Genomic DNA, 7,914 nt, shown 5'->3' with positions numbered 1-7,914 from the left:
TTTTACTGAGGATGCATCTGCGCAACATTCTGGGAAACAGAAGCATTTATCAGGCATTTTCTTGTCTTATTTTCTGACCCCCCAAAAAGTTACCTGTCATTTCCCAAAGCCGTTGCCAAATCGCAGCGTGGCTGTTTTAAATATTCATTATAATTGTGTTAACATGTTTGCTGAGCGAGCACTCCTGGCCTGTGCTGACCGCTCGGCATTCAAAATTAGCACAGTAATTATATTTCACAGTCTACTGGCCGATGGGAAATTTCACCTCACTTGTGAATTTGCATGTTCTGAAATAGGTCGGAGAAGCAGATGGCTTTGCAAGAAGAGAAAAAAAAATAAAATATAAAAAGGGCTGCGAGTCAGCCTCCTGTTTTGCTACTTGGATTAAGCCCTTTCTAGCAGGGTGAGGGCTCACACCCAGCTAGGTGGCTCCCTGGTGCTCGGGGAACCATCGGGAGCAGCTCTGGGATCTTCCTGGAGGTGGCTTTTGGGTGGCTTCCAGGGGCGTTCATACACAGTGTGTCCAGCAGCACCAGCTCCTTAGTGGCTCCAAAAGTAGCACCAGACGAGCCTGACATTTAAGAGTCCGAGGGCAGCTGAAAAACAGCTTTCCACTGCTGTGAAGCTGAAGCTGTAGTTAAATACAGGCGTTGCCAACTGCAAGACCTGTTAGATAACTGAGCAAACATATCTCTGGGGAAACCACCTTGCCCTGAAGCATTTTTCTCACTTCTGTGGACATAAGGAAACTACAACATCCATCTTCTAGCCCTTCTTTGATTACCACTTCAACCCACTGCAATTAAGGCAGTCTCAGACACAGTAAGTTAGAGTCCCCCAAGGAACACAAACGCCCCCAAGGAGCCCACCACATTCCTCCGCTGTTTCAGCACACTACGAGGCCTATTTTCCCACATACTGTGGTGGGGTGAAAAACAAATGAAAACGCTGCAGGGTCACACAATGTACTTCTGTGAGTGCTTTCATGCTTTCATGTTTTGTATGGATTTGCCTCCTTCTGGCTTCCTGTTTTCTCTTACTTGCCTTCAACCCATGTACCCACAAACACCTGGTGTCTCTCTCAGCACTTGACGTATCTCTCAGCTTAATAACATTGCCACAAAAATAAGAGTCACTGTGATCACCAGTTGGGGTTTTTGAAGAAGAAGAAGAAGCCAACAGTCATGCATGGTGACCTTGCGTGTCCAGTCTCTGGCTTGATGAAGAGGCAGTGATGCCTCTCTCTGTTACTTCTCCATTCTGCACTGTATCCACAATGATCCCACAGCCACAGCATCTCTGCAGAGACAGCTGCACCACCAGCAGTGGGTGTCTGGAGAGAACCCATGGGCTCCTGATATGAAGACACCAGTCCTTTCCACGTGCACTGAAGGAGAATCTCTGCTGGTCTTAGGCTGAACACAGGCCACGATTGTTAGGTGGGACCTTAGAGTTTGGACATTATCAGAATGCAGGCTTTTGCCTTCATATATGGTAAATTTACCTGGATATGCCAATGCTGCACTACCCTATTTTTCTTTCCTTGAAGCCTGCAGGAGAAAAACACTACTTTTTTTTTTTTTTTCTTCCTGCTTGTTTGTTGTGTTCCTGCCCGTATGTAAGAGACACTGTTCACACAAACAACCAAGTATATGTAAAGAGGTTCCTGGGAGAAGCCTAACCCAAGAATGGAATTTTGCTCGTCAGTCACAAAGCAATTAGTAATCACACCATTTTCTTCTCTTAGGAAACGAGCTCCACTGTCTGAGTTGACCAACTGCGACAGGTCTGAATGCAACACTTACAGATCTCCGCCTATCAGTAGCAACTCAGTCTCAGCTACGCTCAGCCAAAAGCCCAAGGCTTGTATGTATGTCAGTTTATCTGTGCCCTAATTTTATGCTAACCATTGCAAAAATCAAGAACTGATTGTTTATTTATAATTAATAAGGGCTTTTTCCAACACCAAGCAATGAATTTCTTAATGACATTCAAATTAGCTGTACACTGAGATGGAAAGGGAGGATTCTTTTCATAAATGTATCAATAATACTTGTTAGTGGCAGCCTGCTCTTGCCTTGTCTTACAGTCCTCTCACAGTGTATGTTTCCACGTTTTGTTATTTTGATTCCCATTTAATTTATATAGAGAAAAAATAGTGTATCAGTGTACAAAGAATGTATCCATGTCAAATGATTAAATCATGAGTTCAGTATGAACCGCAGAACAATAAGAGATGCCTTGAGTAATTCATCTTATCACCAGCCTTGAAGAATGGATAAAAACACCTTACAAAATTCACAACAAAAGTTATCTTGGAAAAATGTGACATAATACTGTCAGCAAAGCACATGTAAAGAAAATCTAAACGCAAAGGAAAAAAAGGAAGAAAAAAAAATCAAAGGTGAGTCTTGATGCTGCATCTCAGGTTTCCCTGCCCTTGTAATTATTTCCAATGGATGGTGACTACGTTGTTCTTAAAATTTTCTAGGAGCTTAATTCTTCCACAGAGCAGAAAGGTAAATAAGACCATAGCAATTATTCATGCTGTATATTCATTTCACTGTATCTAATGCTGTAACTAGAACTGATCAGAAAAATCATAGCTATATTCTTGCCCTTTTCTTGGAGTCTATTTTTCATGGATAGGATTTCAGCTCATTGATTTTTGGTTGGAGGCCAGGCAGGTTTTGATCTGCCATCTTATCTACAGAAACAGACCACAGCAGACAACCCACCACAGCCCAGCATCCCACCCCCTCATGGGTGATTGTCATCTCATGAAAAAAGAATAAGACCTGAATGTTTGAAGTCATATTTGCATTCTTATGAGAACAAACAGAAGAGGTTGAAAATGAGATTATCCTGAAAGATACCTGGATGCTTTGACTGTATAAGAAGTGATGGGTGTCACTGGCAGTCCTCAAAAGACATTTCCTTGAGAAACCAACCAGAACTGGTAGAAGAAGGATGGTGCTAATTTGCAGAGGAATTGCTATTTTAAAGGTTTGTGCAATCTGGAGCAACTCTACACCCACGGTAGGGCCTGCTGGTGCCAAGTAACCGAGACTCTTGCTACAGGACCAGTTATTGGGCTCAAAACTCATGCTCATCCCATAAGAACTAACTATAGTTGGCTTCTTTAGGAGGTGAAGCAAAAGCAGTTCGACATGGTCCTATCATCCCTTTAGCTGTCAGCTGCAAAAACTCGCTCACCCTGACCACTTGGCCTGATGTGTCAGCAATGTGCAGGATGTGCGGGGAAACGCTGAGCACCTGGAGCACACCCGGCACAGTGCTCATCTCATGAGCATCCCTCTGGCCTCATGAAACTCTTGGGGTTTGGAGCACTTGCAAGAGGCAGGACAAGATATATCACCAACATGCTGAGAGAGATCCAATACAAGGCAGGCAATGACAGCAAATGCCTACACTCAGCCTACTCCCCAAAATCAGAGCTATCTGTACCAAACAATTCAGATTGCAATACACTCAGATGAAGAAGTGGCAATGCCAGGGTGTGCCGATGGGTACAAGAAGGCTGGGCACTACTGCCTCTAAAAGGGGAAGCAGAGCTCAAGCCACACCGAACACTTTGTCATTGGGAACTCAGCCCAAGCAAGGCTGGCATCATGTTTTGTAAAGGCAAAGGACATGGCTGACCAGGCCTTGCTTTTCAGTAGGGTAACTCCTAGGGTCTTAGCCCAGATTTCATAGGCCCCTGTGCATATCAGCAACAGTGCTAGCAGCACTTTCTTGTTTCTAATAAATTCCTAAATTATTTTTGTTTTCTAAATGTCATAGAAAAAGGGAATCAGTCAGTCAGCAAGACTGACACATGCCAAATAATCTCTCCAGGGAAGACAGTCATCTGTACCATTGCGTTTGACCTCATTTGTCTGACTCAATTTGACAATCTAGGCTGCTATTTCTCCTTTCTGCCTTCTGCACAAGGAGCATCTACAGCTTGAATTCACATGTTTTCGTGCAAGATCCCATCTGATCATCCCCAGGGACGCAGTTTGAAGTTGTCTGATGGACAGGTCATATGCCCAGAGCCTTGTACCTCTGTTAGGAGCTGGGGTAAATTTGATGCACAGCTGGAGTAGTGCTTTTGGTGTTGTTGCTTTCAAAGGGAGCCTAGTTCCTATGTGCCAAGCTGCTCTGAAAACCAGCTCTGTGTGCTAGAAATGGGAATGACCTGGGGGTTCATTTCAACATTATGCTACTGTACCAAATCAAAATGCAACTGCAGATGTAGCCACAGATAAGACATTTCAAGTTACTCCCCATCCGTACTAACCACGTATGAGATCACATCATTCAACCTTACCTATCTGAAACAACAGCAAACAACATAAAAGGACTCAGATTAAGGACTGTGCTCTTTGGAGATGTCTTTATTTCCCCCAGATAACATCTGTGACATGAGTGATTTGAAAATACCATGGAGTAAATTGGAGGAATAAAATCTAGAAAAAGCAGGGAAATAACTTTAATAATAAAGCAGTCAAGAATCTTTCCAGATCCTCTTGTAGTCTTTTGATATTAATGGACTTTGTGAATTTTATTGTGTTTTAAGGCTGTAGCCTGTTTGTGAGAAGTCTTTGCTCTAGGATTTAGGATTATGGTTAAAAAGAGTCAAAGGAATGGGATGTTGCTTTCTTTTGCAATCCCCTAACACAGCTGCCTGTTCCCAAACAGAACAGGGACTTTTTTAGAGAGGATGTGGACCAAAGAGACACATTCACCCTCATTCTCTTAAAATAAAGATACAGCCTGCTTCTCACAGTAGCCCACCAGAACAAGCAAGTCACCTGCTTTCTTCTGTTTGGAAGCATCCAGAACCTGGAGGAAACGGCGCACTGAGAAGAAGAAAAAGCATTTAAAGAACTGTTTGTGATCCCAGAAGTGATACACTGAATTGGTTCAAGAAATACTGTACTCTTCAGCAGGCTGCCATTTCAAACAGATTTTATTCATCAGGTCTAGGATCCAGTGGGTTGTTTCTCTAGCTCCTTATTTCCTAACCAAGGTTTGCAAAGAAATATTTCTCCAGCTTGCCACTCCAACACACACACACACACACACACACAAACAACATGACTGTCCCCAAGTTGTCCACCTACTTCTATCTGTATTTCTGAGCAGTGGTTTCTATGCGGAGGAGGAGGTCTATGGTCCTCTGCTGCTTACTTGTTTTTCTGTGTTCTCACAGCAGCTGACTCTGAAAAGGGCTGGATTCATTGGAAATATTACAAACAAACAAGCAAACAAAAAAATAAAGATTACCATGCAGTATTTTTTCCCCAAAATTTCTGAAATGTGTCATGAAAAGCTGGGCAGGACAGAAAAAAGATCGCAGAAAGTAGTTTTATCCTTAGTAGGTGAGCACAAAAGATATTTCCATTTGGCAAATCACTTGCCTTTCAGAGTTTTGACAGTCTCTGTACAAATTCTCTCAGTAATGAGATGCTTATTTCTTCTACTGACCTTGCTGGTGTGTTAGAAACATTTATTTACTTATCAAGAAACCCCCTTTTGAATGAAAATTTCATCTGTATCTTTCATCCCATTTTCACCTGTATCCCATCCCAGAACAGTAGGCAGGTGTTGCAGCTTATTTCCACACTCAGGTGTCCAAGCAGCTGATTCCTCACCTGGCCGTTTTCCCACACAGCCCACCTGGAAAGAGGAGAAAATGCCTTGTCGGGAAATGGAGAAAACAGGCATTTTTTTCACAAAAAAAACTCTTGAGATTTTGTTGCGGGGTAAGAGGAAGCAGACATTTTCAAAATCTCCATGTTTTTCACCACAACGAAAAGCCTGTTCACTTCTAAGCTATTTATTAGATTCCCTGTAAAAATGCCTGCTAAGGGGCAACTGACTTTTGCAAAAAAGCAGGTGATTTTGCAGGGGGATTTTTTCTGTGCTGTTGCATTAGCTTGGGGTCATAGTTCTGCTGTGCCCAAGCTCCCAGCCACCCACGCTTCCTGGTTTATCACCTGCACCTAGTCTCAAGTCAGCCAGGTGGCTTTTCAGGCAGGAACACAGGTTAAAAAAAAAAAAAAACCTTTTGGCCATGCTACAGCTGGACACTATCACCTCCTCATGATTCATGGTTTTCCTCTGGATTTAAAGGAAGCCAGCAGTACAGCCAAGCACTGTTTGTGGTGATAGGTCTGAAGGAAATAGGGCAGGCTCTCCGTGAGCTCGGCATGAGCGCTGCAGCATGACAGCTGCTTACTGAAACGAATGAGAACAGTCAACACCAGCTCATTGCCTTTGATCTTTCTTTGCAGGTAATTTTTATGAGTGTTTCTGGCATTTTGTGTGTTCTTGAGTATGACAGTGGCGGGCAAAAGGAGCTCCTACCACAGACTGACTTTTTATGCCACAGAAAACAAAGAAAGCTCTAAAAGAGATCCAGCTAAGACCAGAAAATCCAGCATGTGTAAAATGGAAAAGGATAAATGGCTGAAATCAATGACCTTTTAAACTTATTTCCAATGCTCAGCGGTCCCTGCTGTGTTTTCTATAGAAGAGACAGCAGCAGGCAGGAGTTTGGGAGGAGTGAGCCATGATTCAAGGCTGTAGTGAACACCACGTAAATCCTATATCCCTGCGCATCCCCTAGCAGGGTCTGGCCCCAGTGCTTATACCAAGGGCATGAATCCGTAGATAGCCTGGATTTAATCTGCTCTCTTCGATAGCAAATATATTTTTGTGACATTTCAGAAAAAAATACTCATTTTAGAGCTTAAATCCCTGACTTTTTCCATTCTCTTTCTTCAGAGAGCCTGACAAGTCACATTCCTTTATGAGGGCAATTGTGCTTTGTGAAATTTGTATGAAATGCTGGTCCTGATACGATCTTGGTTTGTATCCACTTAGCAGCTCTGCATGGCTGTTGTGGGCCTGGTGCTGAACTTGGAAGTGCTGGCTTTGCCCTTATTTGTCCTTTTTACTTCAGGGCAATTCCTTCCTCATCTTGCTTCTTCTTTTTCTTTTTTCTTTTTTTTTCTTTTCTTTCCTCCAATTGTTTATTCATTTCACCCCATTTGAACTAAAAAGCTCTCGGGCAAATGCTGTCTCTTATTATGTATTTGTAAAGCCAGGCCCTCAGCTGAACTGTAGTCATTATGAGCTATTACAATAGCAATAAGAGTAAAAATTAAAATATTTGCACAGCATGGAAACACCAGTGGTAAATCCAATTCAGGATTTTTAATGCTACTGAAACCTACAATTCTGTGTTGCTTCAGTTTCATGGTGCTACCTCCTCTTACTCAGTTTTAACGTGCACATCCTGGCACAAGTGATTTTCTTCCAAACTCAACACCACCAGCTCTTTTCCTATCAGGATGCACCCTACTGGTACTGAGCAACATCTCCAGAGTTGCACATGACATCGACTGCCTGGGAACCAGCAAAATCGCATCTCCCTAATCCTCAAAGCTTGCTTGAACAGATTGCTGGCACTGTGCCTGTGCTAGAGGACAGGAACATTTAAAATCACATAATTTTTTTGGCTCATTGAAACCGTTCTGTTGCCCTGTTTTTTTCATTGCCATTCAGCTTGATTTGCAAGCAATTTTCTCAATGGAGCACTTCAGCGAGGTTGGGTGTACACTGTGCTCAGTACTGCTTCCTAACCGTAAGCCTCATTGGTGTTGGTTTATTTTCTGGCACTGTCATCTTGTGAGTAACACTTACCTTCCTGGGTTCTCACACAAACCCTTTCCTACTGGGTCATCAGATGCCCATCAGCTTCCTTCATTCAGGCAGATTCTCGACTTCTTTTTAACAGCTCACTTTCAGGATTCATTTCTGCTTGTTAATGCAAGCCTCCGAGCATGCTGCTGCTGTGCATTTTTAAACACTTACCCAAATGTCATCTCTATTATTTCCAAA

The sequence above is a fragment of the Anser brachyrhynchus genome (genome assembly GCF_964034855.1).
Source record: "Anser brachyrhynchus genome assembly, chromosome: 2".
Classification (NCBI taxonomy): domain Eukaryota; kingdom Metazoa; phylum Chordata; class Aves; order Anseriformes; family Anatidae; genus Anser; species Anser brachyrhynchus.
The sequence above is the reverse complement of the archived record's forward strand: the minus strand, read 5'-3'. Positions refer to the sequence as shown.